This window comes from Schistocerca cancellata, chromosome 2, assembly GCF_023864275.1.
Source record: "Schistocerca cancellata isolate TAMUIC-IGC-003103 chromosome 2, iqSchCanc2.1, whole genome shotgun sequence".
Lineage (NCBI taxonomy): Eukaryota > Metazoa > Arthropoda > Insecta > Orthoptera > Acrididae > Schistocerca > Schistocerca cancellata.
The window spans coordinates 696,376,015-696,390,102 of record NC_064627.1 but is presented as its reverse complement, the minus strand read 5'-3'; the positions used below and the strand labels follow the sequence as shown (position 1 = coordinate 696,390,102).

At 46.4% G+C, this 14,088-nt stretch overlaps 1 protein-coding gene across 1 annotated transcript in view; it reads left to right on the top strand.

Annotated features, from left to right (window-relative positions):
- The window catches only part of LOC126162469 (calpain-9-like), a 1,012,451-nt gene that overhangs the window by 230,420 nt on the left and 767,943 nt on the right, over window positions 1-14,088 (top strand). The window lies entirely within an intron of this gene.

Genomic DNA, 14,088 nt, shown 5'->3' with positions numbered 1-14,088 from the left:
TAGCATAGCCTTCAGCTACGTCATTTGCTACGACCTAGCAAGGCGCAATTACCAGTTACTATTGAGATTATGAATAATGTACCATCAAGCGCGATGTTCACCATTTATGGATTAAAGTTAATTATTCCACCAGCTACGTCAGTTTTTTTCTAAGTCTAATTCCCTTGTCCTGTTCCAGACCTCACGCCAGCCTGCGTGAGCTAAAACGCGTGCCTTTCGGCTTCCTCTTGTAGTACCGGGTTGGTTCTCTTGCCAATCCACAACAGATTCAGTATACTGGCCTAAGCAATATTTATATCCAGGGCAGGAGGATACGAGTGTAGTATGCGAAGGTCATAATTTTTCTTAAAGGGGAAGGGTGTGGGGGGGGGGGGGGGGGCAGCAGACCTCCTTGCCTTTACTAAGTTAACGAAAAAGAACACAGTATCCCCATATTCTTAACAATTATCTCTAGTTTACTTTTACTGGCAGACTTGTAATGAGATATGTTAGTGCATTTCATGCAGTGCACAGCCAATGAGCTTGGCGTTAAGAGAACTGTGCATGGAATATGTGAACTGTTTGTGTAGAGTGCCAGCCAGCATACCATTCCTGGCGTTTTCGAGCAATAACTCTAACTGGTGGGCCGGCCGGTGTGGCCGTGCGGTTCTGGGCGCGTCAGTCTGAACCGCGAGCCGCTACGGTCGCAGGTTCGAATCCTGCCTCGGGCATGGATGTGTGTGATGTCCTTAGGTTAGTTAGGTTTAAGTAGTTCTAAGTTCTAGGGGACTGATGACCTCAGATGTTAAGTCCCATAGTGCTCAGAGCCATTTTGAACCATCTAAGTGGTGGTCTCATGGCTTATCCTCATAACTTATCAACAACACTGCAGTGCCTCACAAGTGAAGAAGTTTTATAAATGGAAATGTGCCGGAGAGCCGCTTTGATCCTGCTGTATAGGCGCCAGGGGCCGAGCGGCAGGAAGCGGCAGAGCGCGGAGCAGGTGGTCCGCGGCAGTGTTCCATTATTAATGGCCAACGTGCGTAATCTGCGGCGCGCGGAATGTCCGCCGCCTTCTGCCGCGCCGCGGGGTCGGCGAACGCGCGGCCGCTGCGGCCAGCGGAGAGCCAGAAGGCGGCGCGGCGTAGCGTAGGCGACGCCACGGCGGCCGCCGCAGACCCACTGGGCTGCAGGGCGCCGCTCTGTCCGCAGCTCTTGCCGAGCGCACGGCTCCCCACCAAGTTCGTGAGGAACCGCACCACCGGGAAACATAAGCTGTAATCAGTCGCATAGTTCCTCGAAAAGTCAAAGAGTGCTTCACAGCCAGCGCTCTCCGCGAGCAGAAGGTGAACGCAGGGAGTTCTGTACCCCCTTCCTCGCCACGGGGAACAGGGTGGGGAGACGCGGGAAGCTTTTGTGAACGAGAAAATCCATCCTTAGGGAAATGCTTGGACGAATACAGTCTATGTACCGGGTGATTATAATTAAACTTTCTCTATTTAACACGTTGTAACACGGAAAGTAATTACCATATGAGGATCAAACTGCGAGGTGCCGGGTGGAGGAGAGTTTGTACCGCTTTAATTCAGACGAATCTTGCATGAGAACGAGACATACACTCGACCCTGTCCTTATCTACCAGCTAATTAATCATGTGCATAACGGTAACGGAAGGAAATCATGGTGGACCCTGCTAGTTGGTAAAATAAGGAGTGCACACTCACAATAATTTAATAAACATCGTAATCTACTAAAAAAAAAGATAACTTTGTCATAATAAACAACAGGTTCAAAAAATGGTTGAAATGACTCTGAGCACTATGAGACTTAACATCAGAGGTCATCAGTCCCCTAGAACTTAGAACTACTTAAACCTAACTAACCTAACGACATCACACACATCCATGGCCGAGGCAGGATTCGAACCTGCGACCGTAGCGGTCGCGCGGTTCCAGACTGAAGCGCCTAGAACAGCTCGGCCACACTGGCCGACTAGACAACAGGAAATGGGATTCTGCCTATATCTATGAAATTATATGCGCATTAAATATCACAATGAGATTTATTATATATCAGAACATAAATGCACATGATTGTCGCCACACACAGTGGGTAAAAGGATACGGTATACTGAAATATTCTGAGAATAAGAGTTGGCTCGAGAACAAGGGGCTCCTACTCTCTGTTATGCAATAGATTGACGATAATGACTGGAGGTCCTAATGAATCAAATATTAATCTCCCGACTATATAGCAGTATCGCAATTAGTAGTGAGAACTTAAATGGGATGACATGGAGAAACAGGCAAGGTGGACTTGTAGCGACGCAAGCGCGCTTCCTGCTGAGAGATTCAGTATAAAATTGGTAAGGTCCTACAATGCCGGAGCCGCAAAATACTGTAGCAGTACTGAAATCTGGAGCACGTCGTCGGTAGGCAGCGTCCTGAATACTTAGGCGCCGACTTCTGCCGTGCAGCAACTCTGTGTCAACCCGTGGCTGCGAAGGCTGTCCGAGAATTCTAAGTTTTTCCAAAGACGAGCGACCAAGTCGCAAGACCGTCCGACTCCGAGGAATATCAGATCCCGAATCCCCCTCTGCGATGCAATGTAAGCAGATAAGCCAGCATTGCTCAGCTCCCTACTCTCCTCAAAAATTGCGAATCGGCATTCAGTTCTGATTCCAGAATTCCCCCACACTGTCTCAGGACATCATTCGCGCCAGTAGCGAGCGTTCCCTCCAATTTCGAGCAGGGCTTTATGACAGCAACTAGCCTCGGTTTAAGTTGACCAATCATGCCTCTACCATTCACCTGAGGGCGCCGGACTTGCCGTTTGACCGGCTACTAAAACAACCTGCCTAGACCACCAGCCATCCAGTGCCAGACAGACGCACTCAGCAGGACACTGTCCACAAGTTTTCTCCATATCAGGAGGACAATGCAGTCAGTCGGTGCCAGGAATCTTCGTTCCGGACGCGCCGGAACGGTAAACACATAAACTGCGGCGACACTCAGACGTCTCGCATGTCGTTTCGCCCTGCATACAATAGGCGAAACTCGACCGACGTCAGTCGTTCCGCCAGGCGCTTAAGCCTATTGTACGAATTCAGGGAATCGCAGCCCCCAACCAGAAACGCAGTGTGCCGCGTCCTCCGACGCTCGCTCACACAAGCCACCCAGGGAAGTAAAACAACATGTTTAGGAATCGAGTGAAATGTATTTTTTTGAGCTCTCAATACAAATACTCTCATTACAGAAACTTTATTCCGTCTGTTACCACCGTGTAATGACACAGAACATTAATAAAATTGATGAAAATGAGAGGCGACATGCAAAAGAGGGCATGGAACCTCTCAAAACACGGTAGCATTAATGTCAAGGACGCCGGGAAGAGAAATAAAGCAGAATCACTTCAATTGAAAGACTTTTAATGTGCTGGTACGTTACATCATATCATTACATACCGGTACCATTACTGCTACAAAAGGGGTTCAATATGGCGCCCATCAGTGTCCAGAAGAGTATGTAAGCGGAGGATTGCATTCTGCACAGCACAATGAAGCATGCCCGTAGGCGTGCTGGTTACCTCTCTTGAATTCTGCGCTTCAGATCAGCACATGCGTGCATCTTCCCCTGGTAAACCCCACAACCAGAAATCATAGGAAGTGAGATCAGGTGATCGTGCCGGCCAAGCATTTGGAAACGATCGGCTGATAATTCGATCGTTTCCAAACGTGCTTCGGAGAAGCAGGTGAACTCCACGAGCGATGTGCGACGGGGCCCCATCTTGTGTGGAAACCGTTGACTTCAATTCGTCGCTCTCCTGCAGGGCGGGTATGACATGCTGGCGAAGCATATCGAACTAGTGCTGGCTAGTCACACTGCACGTCTTTGGTACTTGAGCGCCAGCCTGTTCAAAAAAGAATGGGCCAATGATGAACATAGTCGTGAAGCCACACCATACTGTGACACGTTTATCGTACAGAGCAACTTCATGCACAGTGACTGGAGGTGAAGATTCCGACATTCGGCAATTCTGTGTGTTCACCTCACCCGCCAGCAAAAAAAGAGATTCGTCCGTCCATAGGATGGTCCAGGGCCAGCCTTCGTCAACTTCAGCCCTTGCGAGATATGGATCTTGCACGGATACCATTTGACAATGATTCGAAACACTTTCTGTGTAGTGGACCACGGGGTTCAACTGTCGTCACACGCCACGCGCACTGCCTGACGATCTGAAATTGCACGCAGCGATTTCTTCCATAGCAACAGTGATTTCACCGAGCGAGGTGGCGCAGTGGTAGCACACTGGACTCGAATTCGGGAGGACGACGGTTCAATTCCGCGACCAAGCACCCTGATTTAGGTTTTCCGTGATTTCCCCGGCAAATGCCGGTATGGTTCCTTTGAAAGGGCACGGCCGACTTCCTTCCTCGTCGTTCGCTAATCCGATGACACCGATGACCTCGCTGTTTGGTCTCTTCCCCCAAACAACCCAACCCAACCCAACAGTGATTTCATCAATTATCTGTGGTGCAACCGGTTGTCGGCCGCTTCCCGGAGCGACGCCCAGTTCTCCAGTTGCTTTGAACTTATTCATCATGCTCCGAACAGCAGCTGGAGAAAGATTACTCTTCCGTAAACCTTTCAGCCGGCGATACTTCGAAGTGCAGCTGCAACATTACTATTGTTTTGATAGTAGAGCTTCACCAATAATGCCCTGCTCCATTTGTCCAAGCTCATGTTGACAGGTCAAGAAGTATACTGCGACTGGTCACGTGTGTGAGACTACGAATCGCGATGACTGATCACCCGGCACCTGGTGGCCATAGTTGGAACTGGACGGTGGCGCTGTGATGCATGAAAATCATGCACCCCATACTCTGTGCATTAATGCTACCAAGTTTAGTACTCGTACAGTAATTAGTTTCCGTGTTATAACGTGTTAATTACTGGAAGTTTAATTATAAACACCTGGTAATTCCTGTCGCGTTGCAGACCAATTACTTCATGCTGGAAACAAGCGCTATCTGCATGGTAGGTTCATAGGAATCTATTCCTATTACTTCACAGGAAGTAATAGGAATAGAAAACTGAAAATCGCTAATTTCAGGAACCGGATATTTTGAGCGGTTGTAACAGTCAGGTTAAACTGACCAGGAAAAGAAACCGATTTAACCTAAAACAGGTTCTTTCAGTGATAACCGCCGTCCCTAGGTGGCAATCGTTAAAAGAAAGGCATTTTTGGTGGCGGCGAGATGTTTTCACGAAACTTCAGTCACCAGCTTTGTCCTCTAAATACGAAAATATTTCATTGCCGACAAGCTACATAGACAGAAATGATAATAGCAATAAAATGAGGGAGATCAGTGCTCATACATAAGGATTTAAGTGTTTTCTTTTTCGCACGCGCTGTTGGAGAGCGGAACGGTGGAGGAATATGCTGAATGTAGGTGGTTCGATGATCCCTCTGCCTGAAACTTAAAAGCGACAATTGCGGAATAGTCACGTAGATGTGGATATGTAGATGTACGGCCGCAGGTAATGTTTCCCAGGTGGGGTAGGGGGTGGGGGAGGGAAGAGGGAATAACAAACTGCGACCGTATCTCCACCTCCCCCCCCTCCATCCTCCCCACCCCGCCCCCTCCCCCACCAGGCCCAGTCTCCAGAACGGACTTGCTGTGAATCTGTGCAAGATCTGCACACGACACAGTATCCGCACGTTTCACAAAACTGCACAAGCAGTTGATGTACCTCGCTCGTGCCTATATTATGTACATATATACAGCGAGCGCTGTGTTTTGCGGCCGGCCTGCTGCCTGCTATCGCTTTCGCTCGTCCTGCGAGGGTGCCGAACTGGGCCGTAGTATGCTGGAGAAGCTGGTGATGGCAAAATGACGTGTCACTCGATACGACTACTAAACCTGGTAGCAATCGACCCAGTACACCACCCGTGTATGTGAGTGGACCCTCCGGGATCGCAACGGATAAAAAAAGCCAAATATCTGTGACAAGCAGGAATACAAATGCCACTGGCACTCGTTCCACTCGCAGCTATTTCATCTTTCGTGTATTGAGCAGACCGAAGCCACAAAGCCGGCCGGTGTGGCCGTGCGGTTCTGGGCGCTTCAGTCTGGAACCGCGTGACCGCTACGGTCGGAGGTTCGAATCCTGCCTCGGGCATCGATGTGTGTGATGTCCTTAGGTTAGTTAGCTTTAAGTAGTTCTAAGTTCTAGGAGACCGATGACCTCAGATGTTAAGTGCCATAGTGCTCAGAGCCATTTGAACCATTTTTGAAGCCACAAAATGGAACAAACTCATTCCTGTTACAGTTCGCTGTCGCATATAATTATCGAATATTGCAGAACATACCTATGTTACAATATCATGAAGGTTCCAGATTCTTTTACAGACGTGAAGACGAAGTAAACCTACTACCTTTCATTTTTTAACACGTCTAATCACATGACCAAGACGAACACATACCACTTCTCACTTTAATATCGTTCATCGTAGTGTCCCCTGATCGCTGTTACCGCCGATCACAACAAATCGTAACAACAGTGACATATTTGTGATAAATCGCCACCGTCCGTTGCCTTAAAACGGCGTACTGTCATAACTCGCAACTTATGATACGAAATACGATGAAATTCATCGTGGCGTCTCCAAAGCTGTTCACATGTCGACTGCTAAAGAGTTTCGTGGCCGCACAGAGTGCCACGACGTTTTGACCACACTTTAGCTCCAAAGCTCCGAATGACACTAGCTAACGTCCGCTTCTGTATGCGCCTCACGCGACATGGCCTGCCTAAACGGGCAGCTGGCGTGCATGCGCATCCGCCGACATGACGTGAGCTGCCCGCCTTCTTGCCCCACGCCACTGCCGTCCTCACATCTGCCATCACAAGTGGTCATCACCTTCTGAGTGTATCAGATCGTCTAGCGTAAATTCCGCTTGAAGCGGCGATTCTTATTTCCAGAATGAAATTGTCACTCTGCAGCGGAGAGTGCGCTGATATGAGACTTCCTTGCAGATTATAACTGTGTGCCGGACGGAGATTCGAACTCTGGACCTTTACCTTTCGTAGGCAAGTTCTCTACCGACAGTTACTCAAACACGACTCACGACGCGCCCTCACAGTTTCACTTGATCTGCCTGAAGATTTTAATTGTCTTGTTCGTTATTTTTACAATACGGGGTTGAATTGCTTTTAATCATCATTACCGAGCGTCCACGTCATTCTGTTACTTGTATGCGAAATATACGCGAAAAAAAAACAGCCTTAGTATCAGATACGGTTTCATATGTGTTTCCCGTGTATATCTGAAACATGTAAGCCTACCTTCGATGACAAGTCTTCAGAAGGGAAAGTAGCTGCGGGCGTATTCTACGGCAGTGTTATGCGCCCTTCCTTTTTCACAATATAGTGGATAACGTCAGAAGCACCATGAGGCTGTTTGCAAATGACGCTGTTGGATACAGGGAAGCCACATTGCTAGTAAGCTGTAGTGAAACGCAGGAAGGCTTGCAGAGGATCGACACGTGGTACATGCATTGACAGTTGACAGTTGAGTCTAGACATCGTCAAATGTAGCTAACTGCGCATAGATGAGCGAAACGGACTGTTCTTGTTTGATTAGACGTCGTCCAACAATCAATAGAAACAATCAATAAGACTGAGCGATTTAAAGTGCAACAGTTAATTATAAGAGAGACAAACAGATTTCATCGAAGAATCCAGAGGAAATGAAGTCCACTGAGGAAGGAGGTTGCTTACGAAATCCTCATGTGACCGATACTTGAGTATTGTTTGTCAGTCTGGGACTCGTTCGCACGACAGTGAGACGCCATCCACCGCCCATTCTTTCTCGATGAGTTTCGGTGCACACATCTTAAAATCGGAAGACGCTAGACTGACTTTCTTTTTGGGGTCCTTTGCCAACTGGCCTAGACTGTCATTATAAACCAATCATTCATGTACTGACGCATACAGAAAGGCGATTTTCATACGTATCTCTACGTTTATTCTGCAATGACTCATCTAATTTCGAGTACATGGTTCGTCATTCTACTGGCCCGCTTCGGGTTCTCAGTAGATTTCAATACGCTTTTTCTGTCTGGTAGTATAAGTGGGAACTGGAACACTTATGACGAACGTCCTACATATATCTCACGAAAAGACCATAAGGCTAAAAACTGGAGAGATCGGACCTGATACAGTGCTTACCAACACTTCTTCTTTCGGCGCACTTTTGACGAATCGAATACGAAAAGCTACATGATTTACTCTCTTCCGCACACTATAATGGTGTCTTGTGGTGTGTAGATGTAAAGGTTTCGTTTTGTTTATTTACATAAACTTCGTCGCTTTTGAGTGTATCTATCTTTTGCAAGCATGGACTGCAGAGAAGATACAGGAAAAACACTCCTTTTGTTTTTTGACAAGAACATCCAACAGTGTGACACACTCCGTTGCACCTGATTACGGTTGTAAATGGGCTATGCGGTATGTCTGTTAAGGGAAAAATAAATGGATAAATAAAGTACCATTGAATCTGTAACCACATGGACATAATCATTTCTTTTTAGGCAATAAAATACGAGTATATGTGATTAAGGGGTATTTTGTTTTAACTACACCTGTGAATACACTATTTTATTTTCTGTAGTTCCATCTTGTTTAAATGGAATGAGGCTGCGGCTTGCCGAAGACTTGCCAATGAGGCACCGAAACTCGTAGCTAAATAAAATTATTAAATAAAATTACGCGTGTTAATTTTATTTAATAATTTCATTTAGCTACGAGTTTCGGTGCCTCATTGGCACCATCTTTACGCTTCTATACACGAAACTACGTTAAGTCATCTAGTCGTTTGTGCACCACTATAACCGCGCGACTGCTATTGTCGCAGGTTCCAATCCTGCCTCGGGCATGGATGTGTATGATGTCCTTAGGTTAGTTAGGTTTAAGTAGTTCTAAGTTCTAGGGGACTGATGACCACAGATGTTAAGTCCCATAGTGCTCAGAGCCATTTGCACCACTATATCCAACTGGTTTCCGTAGACTTTTCGGTCGGGGTGGAACCCTTCACACCTCTCTGTTTTAGTGGTTGGAGCATTGTAGTAAAGATTTCAGAGAAACTCCATTACTCACCTATAACATTTAGTTCGCTCTCGTTTTGAACTTTATATGTAATTTTCCAACACCGAGTAACTGCAAGTACAATAATCAGTCTAATCAGTCTCAAGTATTTGATTTAATGATTTAATGTAGCGTTCGTCTCAATCCCTACTCCTCAACAACAACAACAAAAAAAAGAGAGAGAGAGAGAGAAACAATAATAGCAAGAACCAAGGATCCGGGAAAACTTGTCACAGTTGGGCCAATCTATGAATAAGCATCATCCAGGGTCACTATCTGTCAAGGTTACGTGCTACGTTAACGAGTTGTCTTCATGAATAACGGCAACTGGAAGCTGAATACCACCACTCAGATTATGGTAATATCTTTTCAATAAAAGCCACTCATTCGGTATGAATCAAATCGTGTCCTTCAGCATGTTATCATCATCATTATTATAACTATGCCTCGTACGTAATACGTCATCGAAATGCCATGGAGAGGCACTTCAAGCATTATTATAACGTTGATTTGTCTCTTCTGTTTCAAACTCACACCACCGTTCTTTTCGTACGGAAGCTGGTGTCGTGATGTTGGACAAGCCATTTCCTTAACATTCGGAACAGAATTTTCTTACGAGTCATTGAAGCTACCTGCCGTGTCCGAAATTAAGTAGTCGTCCCATCAGTGCTTTGGATAAACAGGACGGAGTCGAGAGCAAAAACCGTGATGACAAGAGACAAACCTGCCTTTTATTGCAACGCAGAGTGAAACAGGGGGAAAAGAAAAAGTCAGCGAGGCTGTGCTGCCGCTTTAGGCCTCCCGACAAGAGCGATCGCCGGCGCGGTGACAGCGGGCAGCGGGCGGCGGGCCACTCAATTTGTGCCGCGCTGACGGATGGACCCGTCCCGCGCTGGCGCACGGCAGTCGCCGCGCAGCGCGCTCTGCGCGTCGCAGTTTTGCGAGTTCCGTCGTACGGATGCATCATCTATTTTTTTGCTTATTGTATGCAAGGCAAATAGTTATCATTTTGGAGCTAATGGTGCTAGTTTCCCAACAAGCAGTCGTTTTTATTTCATTTCGAGAAGCCTGCAGAGAAAAGTGTGTATATTTAATGGCTCGTAACATATTTGTATTAAATTAGCTGATTATACAACTAATTAACCGGTTAGTTAATCGTTCCAACGTTCTCTTTGATACGGAAGGGAATCTATGTACAGTATAAAATCGAATTAACTCTTTTTACATATTTTGGGATTGAAAGTACACGACATTAACCATGAAGTAAAATGTTTTCCAGTTTCTCTATAATACTGATTAGACGCAACACTTGGTTATAAACAACACACTTAGTTTCTATTCCAGGTAGAGGGTGCTGCAACACTAGAACGGCTAAAACGAGATAGAGCGGTATTTTGCTTCATTGAAATCTCACTTCTGAAAACTTAGCAGCTGGAGGGTTGGGTTGGGTTGTGTAGGGAAGGAGACCAGACAGTGAGGTCATCGGTCTCATCGGATTAGGGAAGGGCGGGGAAGGAAGTCGGCCGTGCCCTTTCAAAGGAACCATCCCGGCATTTGCCTGGAGCGATTTAGGGAAATCACGAAAACCTAAATCAGGATGGTCGGACGCGGGATTGAACAGGCGTCCTCCCGAATGCGAGTCCACTGTCTAACCACTGCACCACCTCGCTCGGCTTAGCACCTGGACCTTAAACATACAGAAGCATATTACTTACACGCGGCAAGCAAACCAAAACAAAAGATAAAAAAATCACAGTGAGACATAAGAAAAAAAGTTCTTTGATCTCTACTGGAGCTAAAAATGTTTTGAATGATTCAAATACGATTCTACATATTGCATGCAAAAGAACTTGTCGCTCTTCTACCAGTTGTGTACTTTACGTCTGTGGAGGAGCGAAGAGGCCCTAATAATAGAAAAAAATTTCAGATCAGACCTGCGTTCAAGAAGTACCAACGAAAAGACGAACAAAATTATAAACCTGTATCTCTGATGTTGGTCTGTTGTATATTTTTGGAACATGTTTTATGTCTCGTATAATGATATTTTTGGAGATATAAAGTCTCCTCTCTAGGAATCGGCATCGGTTTCTAAAACAACGATCGTCCGAAAACCAGCTCGCTCTGTTCGACCACGAGACCCAGAAAGCAGTTGATACAGGCGTGGAAGACGTTCGATACAGTTGCACACTGCCGCCTAATGAACAAAATACGAGCGTAAAAATTTTCGACCAACTGTGTGATTGGACTGAAGAGTTTCTAGGAAACAGAACATAGCACATCTTTCTCAATGGAGAGAAGTCTTCAGACGTAAAAGTAACTATGGGTGTACCGCAAGTGAATGTCATAGGACCATTAATTTTCACAGTATTTGTAAATGACTTAGCAGACAACGCTAGAAGCTTCATAAGGCTTTTCACGGATATTGGTATTGGACAGGGAGTCGCAACGCTGGCAAATTGTTGCGAAATGTACGAAGACCTACAGAGGATCGAAGTTTGGTGCAGGGAATGGCAACTGACTCACTACATAACTAAGTGGAAATCCTCATTACTGTACGATTCGACGATTGCTAAACTGCCATTGGAAGCAGTTACATTCATTGAACATCTGGGAGTATGCGAACGGAGCGATTGGAAGTGGAACCACCACATTAACCAAGTCGCAGATACGACAGAGGTGCCAGACTGATATCAGCTGGAAAAGTTCTCAGAAAGTGTATAACGACGAACCAGGTAGCTTACAAACCGTCATTTGACCGATGCATAAGTATTTCTCGGCAATCTGAACTGTTACCACAGTGGGTTGGTGGCTAAAATAGAGAAGATTAAAAGATGATAAGGTTTTCCACGTCGGCTGCCACAAACACAAATTCATTAAAAAACAATTCTGTTTTTCGCCTTGGCTATCTGTCATTTATGTCATACGATCAGCTGATTTTGGAGACTACCATTTTCAAGTGCTGCTGCTATCGTAGTTACCTTACAGTTGCGCTCTCTGTGGGGTCATGCTATCTAAATAACAAACTTACATTTGTATACGCACATAGAGGGTGACGTCCGAACCTTAGAAGAGTGATGCCGGCACGGTAGCTCAGCGTGCCCAGTCAGAGGGCTAGCTGCCCTCTGTAATAAAAAAAAAACTGAGTTAATGGATGAACAACTAACTGAAACGGGTGTCTTTCGACGTCCACCCACAGCAGATACCACGAACGAAAACGGACAAAATGATTTTTTTTTTAAAGAAAAAGAAGTGGTCGGCGCGGATGACTGCCATGTGGGGCACCCGGGTTCGATTCCCAGTGCTGCCAGAGACTTTTTTCCTTAATGAGTTGACTGGTGCGGGATGCACTCAACCTCATGAGGCCAACGAGGAGCTACTTGATCGATTAGTACCGATTTCAAACTCGAGAAACCCAACAACGACCGGGAGAGCGGTCTGCTGATATTATGCCCATCCATGCCGCATCTAAAGGCGCCATTCCAGAGGATGACAAGGCGGTCGGTCGGGCCCGAACGGCCCGTCTAGGAGCAGAACCTGAAATTCAACACAGGGTGAAGGTGTAAGGTTACGACGACAGGAGCACTTGGAAATAGTACGCCACCGAAATCAGTTGATCTTATGCGGTAAATGACAAACAAAGTGAAAATGGAATGTCTTTCAACCCACGAACGTTCGTTTAGTGAGCGCGGAGATGTTCGCCCAACTTTAGTGGCAGACATTACAAGACAGGAGTTTTGCATCACGATGTGGTTTACTGCAGGGCGTGTGTTCCGAGAAGAGTCAACCAAAGTATTGCTTTCTCCTACTTATACTCTCTAAGACAAATTAAAAAAAAAAGACCCACGACGAAAGAGTTATCCGAATGGGACTGAAATCGGTAGGTGTAACGTACATGTACTGACAACCAATCATAACAGTTTTAGAAAAATTGGATCATTTATTCAAGAGGAAGAGCTTCACAAATAGAGAAAGTCTAACGCGCTGGTCCTTCTTGTGCCTTTATGTAAGCAGTTATTCGGATTGACATTGACTGACACTGTTGTTAGCTGTCCTCCTGAGGGATCTTGCGACATTCTCTCCAATTGGCGCGTTAGATCGTCAAAATACCGAAATGGCTGGAAGGTCTTGCCCATAATGCTCCAAACGTTCTCAGTTGGTGAGAGTTCCGGCCACCTTGCTGGCCAAGGTAGGCTTTGGCACAGTGAAGGATACAGTAAAACCTCAAGGAGGGGGCGCTAAGGGTATCTTTACTTTTACGGTAACAAAAAATAATCAAGTCACACGCAAAGTTTAAGAAAGTTTTATTTAAACTGATTATTCACATACACAAGACAATGCCATCTTATGATATAAAAAAGTTACAATTGTGGTCCTCTTCCTTAAATGATAGGGGCTGACTGACGGGGGCGGCGCGGGTGGCAATGCGGACGGCCCCGCCACTGGTTTGGCGAGCGCTAAGACAAAATATGGAAACTCTCGCAGTGTACGGGCGGGGGTTATTTGCTGGCGTGTAAGCCTGGGCTGGCTTACCATGAGGGGTGCCGTAGATGACAACCAGAGGGGTCCTGCTGGCACCCCAGACCATCCCTCTGGCTGTTGGGCCTTACGACGGGTATTCCACGGCTGTCCGGGACGTCTCCAGACAATCTTCGCTGGTTATCGGGGCTCAGTTCTAAGTGGGACTCATCACTGAAGAACACTGTACTACACACAGTGAGGTTCCAGGCCGATGTCCAGGGTCTTCCATTGTAAGTAGGCTGTTTAGGTTGTTATATTGGTAACGCCACCGCCACCTAGCGCTCTGTATGAAAATCACTGTCTGCGCTGTGTGCACTCTGTGGCTGGGTGGCATTGTTGGAATATTTGCTATTGTACTGCTGGGCTGTTGGATGTGAACAGCCCGTAGCGTTGCGCAGTTGGAGGTGAGCCGCCAGCAGTGGTGGCCGTGGGGAGAGAGATGGCG